Source organism: Oryctolagus cuniculus, chromosome 12, assembly GCF_051225735.1.
Source record: "Oryctolagus cuniculus isolate XC-2025 breed Fujian yellow rabbit chromosome 12, ASM5122573v1, whole genome shotgun sequence".
In the NCBI taxonomy this organism is placed as follows: domain Eukaryota; kingdom Metazoa; phylum Chordata; class Mammalia; order Lagomorpha; family Leporidae; genus Oryctolagus; species Oryctolagus cuniculus.
This window is the reverse complement of record NC_142878.1, coordinates 30,526,037-30,546,619: the sequence shown is the minus strand read 5'-3', so window position 1 is coordinate 30,546,619 and position 20,583 is coordinate 30,526,037. Positions and strand designations below refer to the sequence as shown.

The 20,583-nt window shown below is 36.9% G+C and overlaps 1 long non-coding RNA gene across 5 annotated transcripts in view; it reads left to right on the top strand.

Moving 5' to 3' along the window:
• Positions 1-20,095, top strand: part of LOC138844624 (uncharacterized) — a 116,954-nt gene extending 96,859 nt beyond the window's left edge. Inside the window, exons 3-5 of one of the 5 annotated variants that reach the window (XR_016217348.1) lie at positions 10,621-10,824; positions 17,347-17,641; positions 19,543-20,095. This is a non-coding gene — a long non-coding RNA (uncharacterized LOC138844624). Of the gene's footprint in view, positions 1-7,766; positions 7,902-10,620; positions 10,825-17,346; positions 18,831-19,542 lie in introns of those variants that run through there. The other 4 variants (XR_016217349.1, XR_016217351.1, XR_016217350.1 and 1 more) reach the window with 4 other exon arrangements.
• The last annotated feature ends 488 nt before the right edge of the window (positions 20,096-20,583 follow it).

The window sequence follows — 20,583 nt, the reverse complement described above, 5'->3', positions numbered from 1 at the left end:
TTGAACCTAAGGCTGGAAATAAAAAAGCTTCCATGAGAATCTGGTCTTCATTTCTGAAGATTCTTGTGTCATGTAAAAAGCTTGGACTAAATAAATTTTGTAAGCCTTTCTCTTATTAATCTGTCTTTTGGTACAAGGATGTCTGCCTTGTACCTTGAGATGGCTGAGGAAAAGAAGTAATAACTTTTGCCTCTCCACTATCAAAACTCAAGCATAAATCTTTATTTAGGCAATCTGTTGATATATATGATCTGCCATTTCAAGGAACTGAGTATGAAAAACAACAACAGCAAAATAAAGCAGTTATCCTAAAATCATTTGACTTCTTTAGACAAGTATACATAGTAATAGTGGAAAAATGAATGAGTTTAATGCAGTTGAGTTGTAAACTAATTGAGCTATGAGCATTGACATCTTGAACCATGATTGTGGGAAATGCTTTTTAAAATAAGCACTTTTTGATAGCCCCAATTGCCTTTGTAATTCATTACTATTTATTCTTTTCATTTTTCAATCTTTAAAAGCAGACTGCATATTGGGATGCCTTAAAATTTCCTTTTTAGTAAGCCTGTAATGGTAAGGGTCACATTTTAATATTTGCAGTATAAAGGCAGTGTATCTCAAGAAGTTGGGTTTAATATTTTACTAACCTAGCATGGGGTAACAGTTAATGATTTTTTTAAAATAAAAGATTGGAATTAACTTAAAAATATGATAGACTCCTGGCTATGTATATATACTAATTGATGAGATGAGAAAAATATTTTATTGGGATTAAGAGATAGAAGTGAAGCCCGCTAGATTTTAGAGTAGCTCAGATGTATGCATAGTCATCAATAATATGCAATAAGGTTGTGGGAGGCATTGTTCATGTTCTTGCTGTTATGTCTCAGATGCTACTGTAGTCTCAATAATGGAAATGTGTTATTACCTTCAGGGCATATGACATGGGCATGTGAGGGCAAAGGCTGCAGCATGACCATTCTAGGTATTCAAAGAGGATGTGAGAAGCATCTGAGGTCAATAGTACAAAAGGGCAGAGCAACAAAAGAGAAACAGCCTTAGGCATATTATGTTTTCCATTTTATTATTTATTATCCTGGGGGTAAAAGTGTGCATGATTTCTATGTGATAAGAAATTCAAAAGTGAATAAATATTTTCTTTTATCTGAGCCATAATATAATGTTTAGTGCTGTGACATAGACTGATGAACCATCTAATTTACCAATGAAATAGGGCTCTTTAAAATCAACTTCCAGTCTAAAATCAGAGATCAACAATTCAAGAAATCTGTTTTTTTTTTGCTTCTAAGATGTAATCAAATCAATTTTAAGAATTCATAAACCCTAAAGGTAAATATTTACAGCAGATATATTTTGAAATAGTATCAACTTTACCCAAAGTAAGGAATAGTTATAGCTCTCTGGAAAGAACATATTAGGTGACATGAATTGTTTTGGATATGTATAAAGCTGATTGATGACTATGGGCAAGTCAAACAGTGCCTCTAATTCATGGTTTATTTATCTGAAAAATAAGTGGATTGGCTATGTCAATGATTTAAAAGGTGCTTTCTGAGGTCCCAAGGTTCTCAGTAGGTGCATCATCATCTACTTTGATGGCTGAATGTTAGCATTTCAGTGACTGCCTTCCATTGAGCCCACTTCTTCAACCAATTGAAGTCATTCACTTCCCAAAGTCCCCACTTTCAGATACTCTAATTGGATCAAGCCTTTCCCCTTATCTACCAACCATTAATCTGTTAAATTTTAACATGTGACTTTGGAGTCTAAACTTCTGCATGAGCTTGGGGGATCATGTCCTGTTCTATCCAGAATATTAAGTTATATTAGATTTTAAAAAATACTCATGTAGCTAAGAAAGTTTTGAAAACACTAGGTTCAGATTAAAAATAAAATACAGTAAAAATTTAAAAATTTGTTTTCACCTGGAGAGAAAGGACTGTGCCACTTTGTCTTTTTAGAATCTAGCATATACCAGGTATTCCATACATATATATAAAGGCAATGGCTACAATGTGGAAGTGGGAAGGAAATGTAAAAGCAGAATGCATGATATTTGTGTTGATGAGCCTCATTGTCATTTCTATGCCCCTTGCAGTAGTAGTGAAGTACAATGTGTACTCTATTGGATGGTTAACAGTTAATTTTATTGGATTTATGTACACAATCAGAAATTCAGTCTTAGACAAAGTATTTACTATCAATTCCTAGAAGTATATACAGAAAAACTGGACGATTTAGAATGAGTTAGAAAAGTAACTCTTTGAGTTTGTCAAAAACACAGTCTAAGGAGTAAGACCAATTTGCAGTATTTTACAAATAGAATTGAATACTCTTATGCATTTATGAACACATGAAACATTTCCATTATGTGGGAATATCTATTCTATGACCTGTCTTAACAAGGAAAAGGCTTGAAATTTTCTTTCCCATTAAATAATATTGTGTGTGTGTGTGTATGTGTGTAGCAAAAACAAGAGAGAAGCAAGAATAACTCTCACAGATGCTTAGAGGTTTAAGATTAAGGGAACATGTAAATATTATTCATGGTGGGTGTTCTGTGCACTTCAATGAATGTTCCCAAATAATAGCAAGAACAATTTAGAAGTAGCTTGACTTAGAGTAAATCAATAATAGTCCCTGAACTAGAGGGATATAGAAAAAAAATTAGTTGACAGGACTCCAGTAAGGAAAAAAACATTCAAGTAACTGATGAGATATTCTACTGCCCAGAGGAATTATCCAGCCTTTAGCAAGGCAAAGTCAGCTTCAATGAGCAAGAGGTTTATTTTAAAACAGAAGCAAGGAAAAGGATCTGGGTTAACAAATCATGGGAAGATATATTATCAACAGGGGAAAAAAACAGAATATAGCAACCAACTGGTTTCCCTGGAACAACTGAAAGAATGAAGGAAAGCAATTTAATGTATCCTGGTCATGCAGTTACTTCCCTTTATCCTTATTAACAGGGCTTGTCAAAATGGTTCTAGAAATTGGATGAATGTATGTAATATATCATGATAAATATTTGTGAAAAGCTTTATTTCTGTTTTCCTCTGGATCTTTGTTTCTTGTTTGACTTTCACAGGAAGTTTATAGTCATTTTGATTCTTCAGATAATCAGTTTCTGACTTCCCTGGTTATGAGGTTGAAGAAACAAATAGGAGGAAAAGATGTAGTTTGTGCTTGTTCTCATTGTTTTTCTTTGTAGCATCAACATATCAATAACACTGAGTCATACATTGGCTGTCTGATTTAAAATTGACTCCCAAATTTTCACTATGACTATGATATGATGATGACTGTTGCTATATTTGAGGCACCTACTACATTCTCTAGCTTTAATGAGCTCTCTTATGAACATAGTCTTACATAATATGCACAATGTGAAAAACAAAGTATTTTCAGTATTCCTATCAAATAACTTGAATGTCCACAATTCTGTATGCTTGTTGTCCTTAATGGTTGTTGGAAGGAAATGATTATTTTTTGACTTAATTGGTTTACTCAACTCAATTCTAATAAATTATAATACAGTACCATTCATTATTATCTTTATTCTTTTTATAAAAAAAGATTTATTGGGACTGGTGCTGTGGTATAGCGGGTAAAACCACCGCCTGTAGCACTGGCATCTCATATGGGCATCGGTTCAAGTTCCGCTGCTCCACTTCTGATCCAGCTCTCTGCAATGGCCTGGGAAAGCAGTGGAGGATGGCCCACTGCATGGGAAGACCTGGAGGAAGCTCCTGGCTCCTGGCTCCTTGCTTTGGATTGGCAAAGCTCTGGATGTTGTGGCCAATTGGGGAGTGAACCAGCTGATGGAAGACCTCTCTCTCTCTCTCTCTCTCTCTCTCTCTCTCTCTCTGCCTCTCCTCTCTCTATGTAACTCTGACTTTCAAATAAATAAATCTTAAGAAAAAAAGAATTCCGTTAAAAAAAGATTTATTATTTAATTGACAGGCAGAGTCACAAAGAGAGAGGGAGAGACAGAGAGAGATCTTCCATCCACTGGTTCACTTTCCAAATGGCCACAACAACTGGGACAGGGCCAGGTCAAAACCAGGAACCAGGAACTTCATCCAGGTCTCCCATGTGAGTAACAGGGGCCCAAATACTTTGGACATCTTCCATTGCTTTCAAAGGTACATTGTCAGGGAGCTAGATTGAAAGTGGAGCAGCTGGAAATTGAACTGATGCTCATTTCATATGGGATGACCACCCATATGGGATGTTACAGGCGGCAGCTTAACGTTGCACCAAACCATTGGCCCCTATTATTTTTCTTTATTGTACTATATCAAGGTATAGGCAGATCTGCCTATATTTAGTGTTGTATTCAGAACCAAAGAGAGTGAATTATCCTGATAACTAAACTCATTAACTTACATATGTTCCCTCTGCATTAGTTCTCTAACTCAGAAGGTGACTTAAAGTTGCTTTAGTACCAGTGGCAAGTTCACTTAGAAATTATTGAGCTAGGACGTGGTCAAGTTAACTGTTGAGGGCAAAATGCCCAGCATTGGGAGTAACAATAGTTATTAGTGTATCTTGTTTGGATTTTAGTGTCTTCCTCTCCCAGTATATTGAAAAGACATAGAAAATTCCATCATTATAATTTCAGGGTTCATCATAATAGACCTATTTGAATGAAAAAGTACTGAAGTTTCTATTTTAACAATGTTTTGGAAGGTCTCTGACACTCTCATCTCTTATGAACCTCTCAGTTGTTGAGGATGTTTGGGCACCTGTGTGAAATTGTGAGGGACAAGAAGGAGCCACAGTTTAGTTATTTACTGTGAAATGAAAGATTTCTGGTTGAGAGGGCATTGTTGTTGACTAATGGTGGCTTCCATAGCAATGTAATGAGCAGGATATGGTGCAAGAAAGTAGGACAAGATCATAGCAATTTTTCATAGATTTCATATAATTGATTTTTAGGGATTTAGTTATAGAACTAAATAATTTCAATAGTAGAAAATTAATTGCTGATTTAATATATGCAAATCAGGCATAGAGTAAATATTATTTGACTTTAAAGTTTGACTTGTCTCAGACCATTTTTATTTATACCTATTGTCCTGGCATAACCATTAATAACACCTGGAATAGTCAGCCCCCAAGATGGTGCTCAATGATTCTGCCTCCCAGTGTTTACATTTTAATTAATCCCCACCACATTGTACCAAAATTGTTCTAACTGTAGAATATGGCAAAATGATGGCATGTCACTTATAAAAGACAGGTAGTTCCATCTCAGTGTCTCCATCATAATCATCATTAAATTAATTCAAGGGGAGTCCTGATGGTTTGAAGCCTTCTTCCAACAGCCATTTATGTGTGCATGGAAACAAATCTTCTGGCCCAGTAAAGCTTTCATCTGGACCTATATAATTACAAATTCATAAGAGACCCTGAGAGACCAGGAACTAAGCCTCCTCTAGGTTTATGAATGTGTAGAATAATGTGTTTGTGGCTTGAAGCTGCTACATTTTGGGATAGTTGGTTTTACCACAATATATGACAAATATATCACCTAGCCCACTCCCAAAAGAGTCTTGATTTGAATGAAAAACTATAAGGCCATGCTATATAAAGCTGATATGTCAATATAAGTTTAATTCATAAATTTATTAGTTTTTTCCTTCTTTTTAAAAATTTATCTTTTTCCAAAGATTTATTTTTATTTTTTTATTTGAAAGGCATAGTTACACACACACACACACACACACAGAGAGAGAGAGAGAGAGAGAGAGAAGGAGAGAGAGATCTTCTACCTGCTGGTTCACTCCCAAATGATCACAATGCTCAGGGCTGGGCCAAGCGAAAGCCAGGAGTCAGGAGTTTTCTGAGTCTCCCATGTGGGTGCAGGGACCCAAGCACTTAGACCATCTTTCAGTGTTTTCCCAGGCACATTATCAGGGAGCTGGATTGGAAGTGGAGCAGCTGGGCCTTGAACTGGCACCCATATGAGATGCCAGGATTGCAGGCAGAGGCTTAACTTGCTATGCCACAATGCTGGCCCCCTACTTATCTTCTTTGAAGTTTTTTTTTTTTTTTTATTATTTTGTTCTTTTGAAAGAGTTACAGAGATAGAGGGAGAGACAGAGAGAGATCTTTCCATCTGTTGGTTCACTCCCCAAATGGCTAGTTCAGGGTGCAGCCAGGAGCCCAGAGCTCCATCCAGGCCTCCTACTTGGGTGGCAGTGGCCCAAGTATCAAGGGCAGAATACGTTTTTCTCTCATTGAGTTTATGCTTGACCTTATGACTTGCTTTGGCTGGCGGGATACTAGAAGTCATGTTGTAATGAGAGGCTTGACAAAGTGTTAGATTTCACTTGCTCTCTAGTGATTCTGTCACCACCATAAGAAGGCCATGCCCAGCCCAGTCTGCTGTTCACAGAAGGGGCAGATGCATAGGTGAGTCCAGTTGAATTGAACTGACCTCTAGTATATTCATATGCATGTATGTTATAATAATAAATGGCTGTTGCTTTACTCCCTTAAGTTTTGTTGTGATTTGTTACCTAGAAACAGTCAACTGATATAGCAATCTCCATATATATCTTTTACAAGCTAGAAAAGCAAATAATGTAACTATTCCTTACATTATATGTTGCTTGACAATTATGTGATTTATTTATTTATTCATTTATTTAACAATTATGTGATTTTATTAAATTATCATGTTATATAGCTTTTTGCACAAAGGGAGAGACATTTATTTAGCATGGGTCCACAATCTTTAAAATGATACTTTTTTTTGGAATGCCACATGAGAGAGACTTCAATGTATTTAATTATCCAACTTGTGATTTGTATACTGGAGGCCAAGACTGACATACTGGGAATATCATACTGTGGTTAATTCAAATGAAGTGTTTTTATTCTTTTTAATTTTATTTAAGGTATAAAAATTTCATGTATTTCTTATATACAGATCCAAATACTTTTTTAAGGGTTGTGATAATCCAATGAATAAACTTCTCAAGGTCATCTACTTCCAAGATTCTACTTCTGTACATTACCCCTTTATGCACCATATAGAAAGTCAATTACCAGAGATTTAACTATAAAACTTTTCAGAGATATAAGTCATGCATTTTATTAACAAGGGAAGAAATGGAATGGATTTTTCATCTGTCATAGACTTGTGCTAAAGAAAATGTTGCAGAGTTTTACTGGGGGCTCTACTGTTTTAACCTTCCTAGCATGATTAATGACCACCTATCAACACTCTAAAGATCATGTGTCTAGGTATTCATTTCTTTTCCCTTGGTGAATTAATTTGTGTCTTTTTAAATATTGACATCAAAGAGGTTTTATATTACTAAGAGATAGCTGAGCTATATCATCAAGTAAGCTTAACATATAAGAGAAATTCAGGAAAAAAACCCTAATGGCCATCTGGTATATTATCTGAAACAATTTTATTTTCCATGATTAAAGGACTCCTCTGATATTTTTAAAAGCTATTGTAAATACATATCAACTGGGTAAAATTAAGCTCATTTCATTATTTTCCTTCTGGAAGAAGAAAAGGTATTATTATTTTTTTTGACAGGCAGAGTTAGACAGTGAGAGAGAGACAGAGAAAGGTCTTCCTTCTGTTGGTTCACCCCCCAAATGGCCGCTATGGCCAGTGCTGCACTGATCCGAAGCCAGGAGCCAGGTGCTTCCTCCTGGTCTCCCATGTGGGTGCAGGGCCCAAGCACTTGGGACATCCTCCACTGCCTTCCCAGGCCACAGCAGAGAGCTGGACTGGAAGAGGAGCATCCGCGACAGAATCCGGCGCCCCAACCAGGACTAGAACCCGGGGTGCTGGCGCTGCAGGTGGAGGATTAGCCAAGTGAGCCGTGGCGCTGGCCAAAGTAAAGGTATTTTAAATGATGAATTCTATCTAAAATATGATATACAAGCTTTAGTAAAGATGTAATTTCTGTTTGAATTATATGGCTCATCCAAATTTTAATTGTTTTACTAGCTAGAATTAAGGGAATAAGGTTGATGGAATAAGGGTTTTTAAAATTTTTTTATATGTATTAATTTAAAGAGAACAGATTTCATGTGCTTCATAGGTACAGTTCTAAGAAGATAACCATACTTGCCTCCCTCCTCCAACCCCCCTCCTTCCCTCATGAGCTTTTGCAAAGATCTAATTTTAATCCACTTTGTAATCACAGATTTAGTTCACCACTAACCATAGTATTCAACAAGTAAAAAGTAGGAAGACAACAATTCCACAGGAGTATAAACAAGGGCTAAAGCTAGTTATTGCCTTTAAAGAGTACCCTGTCAAATTTCCTGTCTGTTTTTAAGTCTTGGTAACTTCTGAAGGTTTTGTGTTATCATCTGATATATTTATCACACAACTATCCCTTTCTCTATAAACTTAGCTTATGCTTTTGGAACAAATAAGTGGTGGTGATGATTTGGTACCTGACTAGTTTTGGTTGCTATTCATGATGTTATGACTTTATGCTAAAACCTGGGAGAAAAAAGGAACTCCTAGAGTTTGAGTTTCATATTGCCAACACAGAGAAAACTTGGAAGCACAAGGTATGTCTCTTTAATTGTTGTGTTGGCATTAAATAAATTGACTTTGAGTATAAGTGAGACTAAGTAAAAACTCGAGGAGTCCATAAAGTACAGTCATCTTTGGTATCTGTTCTGTGGATCATACTGAGTTTTGAAAAAATTTTAATTTCTACCCATAAAAAAGATGGGTATTTTCTTTCTTTCTATTTTTTTTAAAGATTTATTTATTTGAAAGTCAGAATTGAGAGAGAGAGATTGATTTTCCACTCACTGGTACACTCCCCAGATGTCTAAAATGGCCAGGGCTGGGCCAGGCTGAAGCTAGGAGTCAGCAGCTTCATGCAGGTCTCCCACGTGGGTGACAGTGTCCCAAGTACTTGTGTCATCTGCTGCTGCTTTTCCCAAGCCATTAGCAGGAAGCTAGATTCGAAGCAGAACAACTGGACTTGAACTGGTACACATAGGGGATACCAGAGTCATAGGCATTAACCCACTATGCCACAATGGCAGCCCTGGGCATTTTCAATATAACTTTGTTACCAATTTCACATTTTTTGTGGCCAAAGCTTGTGATGGAGTCTGCTTTTGATGAAAAATGAAAATTTTTGTCATATTCACTTTAGACAATAGCAGTCTACAACATTTTATACAATTTTCTTAAGATTTATTTATTTATTTGAAAGTCAAAGTTACACAGAGAGAGAAGGAGAGGTAGAGAGAGAGAGAGAGAGAGAGAGAGAGGTCTTCCATCTGCTGATTCACTCCCCCAAATTGGCTGCAATGGCTGGATCTGCACTGATCTGAAGCCAGAAGCCAGGAGCCTCCTCCAGGTCTTCCCACGTGGGTGCAAGGGCCCTAAGACTTGGGCCGTTTTTCTCAGGTCATAGCAGAGAGCTGGATTGGAAGTGAGGCAGCCAGGACTTGAACTGGTGCCCATATGGGATGTTGGCACTGCAGATGGTGGCTTTATGCCACAGCACTGGCCCCTACACTTTTTTTTTACATGGTGGAAATGTAAATTATTATCCTTAAGACTATAAATAGTTTTCATATTATAATTGCATTCAAATTCTTCTTTTCCATTAAATATTTTTTAGTCACCAGCAGTTAAAAAGTGAAGAGTGTTAAATGCCATGACTTAAATCTACATTTGATAAAAAATATATCATTTGCAAGTTTTCTAAGAGAACCATTTGCAGAAACAGGAAGGATGGAATGTATTTGTTGATGAGGGAAAAATCACCTGTGTGGTGAGATATGTATTTTGGGTAAGAAATAGACATCTCTGTTTAAATGATTAGGGGAGCATCCTCTGAAAGTATCTTTCACACTGAGTGACATGATGCATAATTATCTGTTAAAGTTGTTGATGTGGTTTGTGTGTAGGTTATGATGTTCATTTGAAGAACATCCCACTTACAAGGTTTATATAATACAACATATAAAGAAACTTAGTGCCCCAGAGTTTTAAAAGTCATTAATCATAGTGAATTAAGACAGTTAATCAAGCCTTAGACATTGACAAAAGATTGTCCCTGAGGATTTTTACCTTGAAATCCTTTAAAAAATGATGGTTTCTACTTTCTACTTGACTGCCTCAGTAAGCCAATTTATTTTCTTCAAGAGACTCTCAAGGTCAATGATATGACTATGTCAGCTTTAAGTGATGTTTTCCCTCACTCATGTAAGCAGACTTCCTTTGTTATGACTGATGTTGAGAGTGGTGCTATCAAAAAACCCTCATATTGTGTAGGAAGAAATTAGGTAGAGGAAAAGACAGTATTGCAGATTTTAATTTTGTCTTCAAATGAAAATATTTAACATTTAATTGAAAATTTGTACTCAAGATGCAATTAAAATTTTTAAAAAATTAATGATGAATATTTCTCCATGAATATTATGAGGATATGCAGAAGAATTGGGCTAGACCATAGCATATTACCCTGAGGGAAAAATCAAAGAAAATGTCTAATTGGGTTAATCTTTATAAGTTGTGTAAGGCCTGTAATTAATTTCAAATTGAATTTCTTAATCAGTTTTTCTCCTTTGTTTCCCCAGAAATCTCCATGGTAGCACATTATTTCAGCACAGAGTCATGGAGACATGATTTTTGAAGTCTGGCAGAGGCAAATGTCTCTTAATGCTGATCTGAAAGATATCTTTGATGAGCCTATACATCAGGCCAATCTGCAGAGTTGATCAGAGGCTGATGAGGAGTTCTAAAGTGAGGCAGTCTGGGAATGAAGATTTCACCAGAACAAGGTGATTATATCACTGTTTTCAGAAAATGGCCTCATCATTCCAGATTTAAATGTTGAATTTCTTAAGGCTTAAATGTACGAACTCTTCCAATATATTGTCCTCTACAGTTTAAAAATGAGTTGGAGAATCGAGTCAGCTTTCAGATTTCAAACTCCTTAAGCTCACTCTATCTTGGATAAACTGAAATTTGTACAATCTTGACATTTGTTTTAACCCTTATTTACTATTATAGAGACTTTGTGGCCCCTGATGCAACAGTGGCAAATTCTTTAGGCTGAAATTGTATTTGTTTTTAAAGGAAAAAAGAATCCCTAGGGTTTGTGGCAAAAAATCATATTGAAAAAAGAATTTAAAATAGCCATTTTTCTCCAACATTATATTTCTGCCCTAAAGCTTATTATTGGAATACACTTCACAGTGAATAGCAAAGTAATAAAGGAAAAGAGCTATTGGAAATAGATGACAAAAATAGTGATATTTTGCTTTCATGGTCTCCTTTTCTAGAGAATGATGGCTAAAAGAAAATTATGCCACTTTAAAACGAATTTTAAACACTAAGCTGAAAAATAAAAGCAAGGAATTATTATAGGAACACAAACTGATACATTCTTCTGAAGAATTTGAATTACCTTGAAGTACTTTTCCAGCTGTTAGCTTGTATAATCTCTAAGACATTTCTCTACTTTTATCACTACACTTTACCATAAATCTATAATGCTGATTACTACTCATGTATCAATGACAAAGATACAATTATGGGGGACAATTGGAAATAAATTTAAGAACTGATGAGTAGATAATGAACGTTGATGCCTAATGAATAATGCAAATTAAAATAGCTAATAGATTGGTTTTGTGTCTTTTCTACTTTCAAATTTGAGGTATTAAATTTTATAGTAGAGAAAGAAATAAAGAATTTAATGTTTACTTATCAGTGGCAGGATCCAGAATAGTAATTTAAACCAAGAATTCATACAATAACATGAAGAACTCCTTTATGTTGAAAACTGAAACAAGATAATTCATCTTACAAATTAGCAATTTATTACAACAGTGCTAATTAGGCTTATATTACTATAATTAAGCCATGCTGTGATTAAGAGTCTGCCTTTCAAATTATAAATAAATATTTTAAGCTATTATCTCAGGATTCCATGCTGTTTTCAGGGGATATTTTTTTGTTCTGCAAATACAAATCAAATCTTAAATTACATCTTCAAAATGTGCTATATTCTGCAGGTTTCATTGTAGTGAAGTGTGGAAATTAAAGCAAGGGTTCATAGTCTTGATTCCCTTGTGGTAAACAGATGGAGAAGAAAGCAACAAAAATTTAACATACAAAGAAAGCAAGCTTGGGAAGAAATAACAACTGGGACTAAAAGAGGATGCTATCAAGATTTGTTTTACTTCATGTTGACCTAGCCTTCTCTTTCTTTTTTGAACTTAGATGTCAGTAAGAGTAAATACATCAAAACAAGACCTTGTTCATAAGGGGTCTTGTTACTAATGCTATCCACAATCCTCTCATGTAAATCAAATTGAAACGTCAGAGTGTCACTTAATTTCTTTCTTTTCCAGTTGACACCACTTAATTCAATCCGGGATTGATTTAATCTATCTCAAATAAAAATTATAGGGCACAGTAAATAACTCATTTGACCCCACTGAATCATCTAGAAATATTTTCTTGTCCACAATATTCGTGGTATTCTATTAGGCAGTATTTCTCTTTCTCTTTAGTGCAATATTTTTTTTTTTTCTCAAAGTACCTGCTTTGTAGACTGCAATGTTCTGGGGGAAAATACATGGCTCCTGTTCTTAATGAACTTGGTCTAATGGGAGAGTTAAACAAGAAAGACATTACACTGTTGCATCTGTACTGTGGCGGAAATAGTATAAGTAAGATACTTTAAAAAGAGTGAAAATGAAGAGTATCACCTCAACTACAAGCATGAGGCTATGTATTTACTCATACAGTAAATAAATAATAGCTTGTGTAAGTTTCAAAAGAAGATAGGAGATAGCTAGTTTAAAAAGCAAAAGATGGGGCCAGTGATGTGGCATAGTGGGTAAAGATGCCACTTACGGTGCCAGCATCCTATATGGGAACCATTTCGAGTCACGGCTGCTCCACATCTGATCCATCTCTGCTATAGCCTGGGAAAGCAATAGAAGATGGTCCAAGTCCTCAGGACCCTGCACCTGCATGGGAGACCTGGAAGAAGCTCCTGGCTGCTGGCTTTGGATCAACCCAGCTCTGGCCTTCTGGCCATTTGATGGAAGACCCTTCACACTCTGTGTCTCTGTAACTCTGACTTTCAAATAAATAAATACATCTTAAAAAATAAAAAAGCAAAGGAAGGGCACCCTGGGAGGGAAAGGTATTACAAAAGGATAGGATAATAGCTATGGGTAATATGTATTTAATTCCTTGCTAGATGCTAATTGTCTCCTGTTTTTTCCCCTTACACTTATTTCATTTAATCATCAAAAGAACAGGATGAAGTAATGGTATCATCCCTATTTTACTAATGAAGAAACTTAAATTTTAAGAGGCTAACTTGGCTGGTGCCGTGGCTCAATAGGCTAATTCTCCACCTAGCAGCGCCGGCACACCGGGTTCTAGTCCCGGTCGGGGCGCCGGATTCTTTCCCGGTTGCCCTTCTTCCAGGCCAGCTCTCTGCTGTGGCCTGGGAAGGCAGTGGAGGATGGCCCAAGTGCTTGGGCCCTGCACCCATGGGAGACCAGGAGAAGCACCTGGCTCTTGCCTTGGGATCAGCGCGGTGCGCCAGCCGCGGTGGCCATTGGAAGGTGAACCAATGGCAAAGGAAGACCTTTTTCTCTGTTCTCTCTCTCTCACTGTCCACCCTGCCTGTCAAAAAAAAAAAAAAAAAGGCTAACTTACGAAGGGCAAGCAACTTATGCGTTATTAAGCTGAAAACTTAAACTAAGCTTGTATAACTCCAAAGTCTGTTGTCTCATAATTTGCGCAGCTGCACAAAATGATTAGAGCTCCATGTTGTTTGCGTTCATTCATTCATTCATTCATCACACAAATGTTTACTGATGCAGGCATTGTACTAGATCCTAAGGATACAAAGTAAATTCAGAAATGATCTCTCTGCAGAGGGAGATTTTTGTTTAATAGGATAGGTATGGGCCGGCGCCGCGGCTCACTAGGCTAATCCTCCGCCTAGCGGCGCCGGCACACCGGGTTCTAGTCCCGGTCGGGGCGCCGGATTCTGTCCCGGTTGCCCCTCTTCCAGGCCAGCCCTCTGCTGTGGCCCGGGAGTGCAGTGGAGGATGGCCCAGGTGCTTGGGCCCTGCACCCCATGGGAGACCAGGAAAAGCACCTGGCTCCTGGCTCCTGCCATCGGATCAGCGCGGTGCGCCGGCCGCAGCGCGCCGGCCGCGGCGGCCATTGGAGGGTGAACCAACGGCAAAGGAAGACCTTTCTCTCTGTCTCTCTCTCTCACTGTCCACTCTGCCTGTCAAAAAAAAAAAAATAATAAAAAAAAAAATAGGATAGGTATGGCTAGCTAAATACTGACCTAAATGGCTAGTACACCATTGGTGTTTTATTAGGGGCTATGGTTTTGGTATTGTGTGGAGATAGTAGAGGGTTAAGTAAAGATTAATTGAGGGCTGGTGCTGTGGAATAGCGGGTGAACCTGCTGCCTGCAGTGCCAGCATCCCATGTGGGCACCGGTTTGAGACCCGGCTTCCCCACTTCCAATCCAGCTCTCTGCTATGGCCTGGGGAAAGCAGTAGAAGATGACCCAACTCCTTGGGCCCCTGAACCCGAGTGGCAGACCCGGAAGAGGCTGTGACTTTGGATCGGCTCAGCTCTGCCCATTGTGGCCTTTTGGGGAGTGAACTGGTGGATGGAGGGATCTCTCTCTCTCTCTCTCTCTCTCTGCTTCTCTGTAACTCTGACTTTAAAGTAAATAAATAAAATTTTAAATATAAATTAAAATTAATTGAGGATACTTACAGAATTCTGAATATTGGATATAGGAAAAAGGAGAGACATTCTAGGTAATAAAGCAAACTGAGAATAACCAAAGAAATATATGAGCAGAATCTAAAGAGTGGCATGACTGAATTTTGAGGAAATGTATAAGAAAAATATGTTTTAAAGTAGAATAGACAGGGTTCAGTTATCTTTGAGTATAAGGATGAGAGAGAGGAATATATAGTAATTCCTAGACTTGTCTTTGTTGGCTGAGTGTCTGGTAATTGCAAATTCCAAAAGCATGAATCACAGAAAAATTAGCTAAAATTAGATTGAAGAGAAATAATAAGGATAGGAAGCTTAGGTTTGTGTAGATCAATCAGACAGATATATCTGTAGTCTGTTGTTCTGGTTTCAGAACAATGTCTTGGTAGATTATCTAAGTTTGTAGTTATGAGTATGTAGAAGGCCCTATTGAAGTTATAAAAGAAGATGCAGTCTCTCTGGTAGCATGTCAAAGGTTAAGAGGAGAGGATAAGACACAAAACTGTGAAATACTCTGGCCTCAGAATCAGCCCTTAAGGCATTCGGATCTGGCTGAAAAGCTCATGAGAGTGTTTCAGGCATGGAAAGCCAAGACACTGTGGCAAACAAACAAACAAACAAACAAAAAACAAAAAAAAAACAAAACACAACAACAACAAAAAAAAACCAACCAACCAAACAAAACCAAACACCTAAATGAAAGATCTCTGTGAGTGAGATCCCAGTGGAAAGAACAGGTCATCAAAGAAGGAGGTACCTTTCTCTGAAGGGAGAGAACTTCCACTTTGACTATGACCTTGTCTAAAAAAGATCAGAGTTGGTGAACTCAAGAGGCTTCCATAGCCTTGGCAGCTCATGACAAGAGCCTAGGGGGATTACTGATGCCATAAACAAGAGTGTCAAATTGTTAAGTCAACAACAGGAGTCACTGTACACTTACTCCTCATGTAGGATCTCTGTCCTAAATGTGCTGTACATTGTGAATTAATGCTATAACTAGTACTCAAACAGTATTTTAGACTTTGTGTTTCTGTGTGGGTGCAAACTGTTGAAAGCTTTACTTAATATACGCTAAACTGATCTGTATATAAAGAGAATTGAAAATGAATCTTGATGTGAATGGAAGGGGAGAGGGAGTGGGAGATGGGAGGGGTGCGGATGGGAGGGAAATTATGGGGGAGGGGAAGCCATTGTAATCCATAAGCTTTACTTTGGAAATTTATATTCATTAAATAAAAGTTAAAAAAAAGACTGTGAAATATACCATCTGGGTCTCCCACATGGAAACAGGGGTCCAAGCACTTATGCTACCTTCTGCTGCTTTCCCAGGCCATTAGCAGAGAGCTAGATTGGAAGTAGAGAGGCCTGGACTTAAACTGGTGCCCATGTGGGATGCTGGTGCCACAGGCAGAGACTTAACCTATTACAACACAGCCCCAGCCCCAACAGTGTCCCACTTAATGCTTGGCATATTCAGGTGGTTGAATGAATAAATAAATACAAAAAGACAGTGAAAGAGATGGAAGACTATATTTATATAGTTTATTTCAGAGATTAATATTGGGGATGTAATTTCTAAGTTGGTATAATTCTGGTTGATAACATGTTCCAGGCTGTGGTTGGAGTTGACTTTTTCTTCTAGATTTTCTTTTCTTTAACAATTTGATGACAGTGTGCCTTGGAGAAGACTTCTTTTACGTGAGTCTGCTTGGAGTTCTTTGAGCTTCTTATATCTGGATGTCTATGTCTCTTTCAAGACTTGGTAAATTTTCAAATATTATTTCATTTTGCCTTTTCTTCTCTAGGATTACCTATAATACAAATATTTGGTCATTTAATGATATCCTATATTTTGAGGAGACTTTCTTCATTTTTTTAGATTATTTCCTATTTGTTTTTGCCTGATTGGGTTATTTCAAAATTATTGTCCTTTAGATCAGAAAATCTTTTTTCCCTGTATTTTCTTTTATTTTAAAATATTTCAAATGATACAGAACAGTACAGAATCCACTGAACACACAGATTTACCAGTTTTTAACATCTTGACATATCTACTTCATATGTAAACATTACATATACATGCATACTATTTTTACAAAAGCAGGGGTGGATATATTAATATCACATAATGTGATATTCACTGATAAACCATAAAGTGAGGGAATAAAGGTATATTGTTATGGTAGGGATATTAACTCAGTGAAAACAGCTTTTATAAATATGTGTATGCTACATAATATGGCATTCACAAATATATATGTAAATATATTTTATATACATATATGAACTTTCACATATGAGAGAAATCATGAAGTATTTGTCTTTTTTCACACAAATTTTGATTTATTGATAATAATGCCAATTTAGGAGGTCAGAAATTCACTTGTTGTAGTCTGCTGTTAAAGATTTCGATCTTATATTTTATTTCACTGATTGAAGATTTAATATGCAGAACTTCTATTTGGTTCTTCTTTTTTATTTTTTTTATTTATTTATTTTTTTTATTTATTTTTTTTTGACAGGCAGAGTGGACAGTGAGAGAGAGAGACAGAGAGAAAAGTCTTCCTTTTGCCGTTGGTTCACCCCGCAATGGCCGCCACGGCCTGTGTGCTGCTGCCGGCACATCGCGCTGATCCGATGCCAGGAGCCAGGTGCTTCTCTTGGTCTCCCATGTGGGTGCAGGTCCCAAGGACTTGGGCCATCCTCCACTGCCTTCCCGGGCCACAGCAGAGAGCTGGCCTGGAAGAGGGGCAACCGGGACAGAATCCGGTGCCTTGACCAGGACTAGAACCCGGTGCCACGCCGCCTGCCAATTTGGTACTTCTTAATGTGTTCTGTCTCCTTATCACTATTTTCATTCATGTCAAGTATTGATTTGCTCATTTCTTTAATTTGTCTACCTGTATTCTCTTGCACCTCATTGAGTTTCCTTACAATTATGATTTTGAATTCTATATCTGTCATTTCATAGGTTTCCTCCACTTCAGCATCTAATTCTGGAGGATTATTGTATTCTTTTTGCAGTGTCATGCTGCAAAAAAAAAAGCTGTCATACTTTTTCATATTTCCTATGTCCCTATGTTGATGTTGCATGTCTGGTGTACACAATCCCTTCTTTACAGAGTAGATTTTATTGGAAAAGAGTTTATGTGTTAAGATCAGAGTCAGCGAACTCAAAAGGCTTCTGTAACCTTGGTGACTCATGACAAGAGCCTAGGGGGATTACTGATGCCATAAACAAGAGTGTCAGTTTGTTAAGTCAACAACAGGAGTCACTGTGCACTTACTCCTCATGTAGGATCTCTGTCCTAAATGTGTTGTACATTGTGAATTAATGCTATAACTAGTACTCAAACAGTATTTTAGACATTGTGTTTCTGTGTGGGTGCAAACTGTTGAAATCTTTACTTAATTTATACTAAATTGATCTGTATATAAAGATAATTGAAAATGAAAAACAAAAACAAAAAACAACAAAAAAAAGAGTTTGTGTTAGCTGGAATGCAGGATATCACTTCTCTTGTTGTTTTGGCATTGGCTTTAGGTGAGCCCAGGAGTTTAGTCTCTGAGTGATTTCTTTTGTCTTAATCAATGCCAGTTGTATCTATAAATGACACAGTGGACTACTTTGCTGCAGTTCATAGGGAAAGGAGTGTTGCTTTGAGATGAATAAGGATTTCCTTGTTTGAAGTCTTTCTAGGTGAGGTTGCAGGCATCATGGAACAGAGACCACCTGTGTTCTTTCTGAATTCCTGATTCTCAGATCACTAAGTATTGTATAAACATTATTTTTTAGACCAATTATTTTTTAGACTAAGTAAGGGCCTGAGGCCAGAAATTAGAAACTAAATCCAAGTCCTCCACATGGGTGGTAGAAACCCAGTCACCTGAGCTGCTACTACTGCCTTCCAGCATTTGTATTAGCAGGAAGCTGGAGTTAAGGGCAGAGCTGGGTATTAAACTTAGAAAACCTAATATGGGATATTGATGTCTTAACTGCTAGGCCTAATTCCATTCCCAAGGTTCTCACTTTTTAACATTAATGTACAGGAAAAATCACCATCTATTTAAGTAAGTGTTTCCATATTAATGAGATTGACTATAACAAACAGATTTCAGAGAAAATGCAAGCAATTCAATGATCAAAAGAAAAGTTTAAGTTTAGAAAGAATGTCATTTGTAAATTTGGAGAAATGTGAGGTGATATTTTATCCATGGAACAAAAAGAGGTTACTATTAAAAAAGTAACAGCAATAGAAAAGAGGTTAAGAAAGAGCCTTTTGGAATTAAAAACCAACACAGAATTTAAACTTCATAAAAAGTTTGGAAATAATGTTAGGAAAGTGTTTCAGAAAGTGATGGAAGATAAAAATTATAACATAAGAGAGGGATGTGAAGTAGTGAGATGTTGAAAGGGTGCTAAATTCTCTCACAGCAAAAATAAAGCATTGAAAATAATTTTAAATTTACTTAAATAAGAACTCTTGGTTTAAGTACACTCGTTAGCGATAGAAGGTGGCTCAGTGATACAATGAAATGTTTGACAAGGGAAACGAGATGGAAGATGGACTACAGAGGACAGCTAATTTTCATGAGCTTTATTATTTAATTTAATGTGATTAATTATTTAATTTTCAAAACTAGTTGTATATGTTAATTATGTAAAAATAAATTGTTTTGAAATGAAATTTCTAATTTTTTCTTCCCTTTAAATCTAGGTTTTTCATCCATGGCAGTACTCACACTTTGGACCAGATAACTCTGTGTGGGAGGTGTGTTGTGCATTGGAAAGTGTTTAGCTGCATCCCTGCTCCCAACTTAACAGATGCCAATATCACCCCCTCATCCTCTCAGCTATAGTAATAAAAAAGTCACCAGACATTGTCAAATATCCCCTGGGCAATAATAATGACTGCCATTTAACAATCATTGTCCCAAATCTACACCAAACATTAAAAGCAAACAAATAGGCACAAAAAGCTCTTCAAATGTGCATGAACAACATGTCAAAAACCTTCAGAGTTCACTTGGAATTGTAGAGTTTCTTAAAGTCCATAGACTTTTATAGCTTCTGTACATTTATATTTGTGAGACATTGTGTTGTATGGGTAATGCTGTTTGCTTAAAATTAAGATCTTAATACCCACTGTGTCTTTTGACTTTAATTTTAGCTGCAGTGAATTGATCAACAAGTCTAACATAGGAGGCATTGAGAATCCTTTTGGCTTCCTGCTGGATGGTCTGTAAACCCATCTTGTTCAGAAGTTGCTGAATAATAATCCACTGTTCTAAAGGAGAAACCTAACTATGGAGGGGATATAATTAAAAAATAACAAGCTGTGTATTTTGGTTACCACAGGAACAGTTTTGGCTTTGTGTGCCTGAGCTGTTTGGAGGAAGATCCTGCAGTTTTAACAGAATTCCTCTTGTGTCCATATTAATCAATGCTCTTGTGGTCAATCAGAAGTTTGACTGATGCTTTCATGCTGATAGAGCAACTCTGCCTGCTAAGAATAAAATAACACAGAGAAAGGATAATGAAAGACAGTTGCAATTCTAATGGCCACAGCCTTCAATATGGAGAGTCTGGCAACCTTGGTTAAGGAGCTAGCAGGCTGATTTCTTTTTAATTTGAACATATGACACCAAGGATTTCACTACTTTGTGTGGTATAATGACCTGGTCAAAGAACAATGTGTCAACTAATGTGCTTATAGTGCATGAAATTATATGCAATATTTTCTAACTGTTTGAGGGCA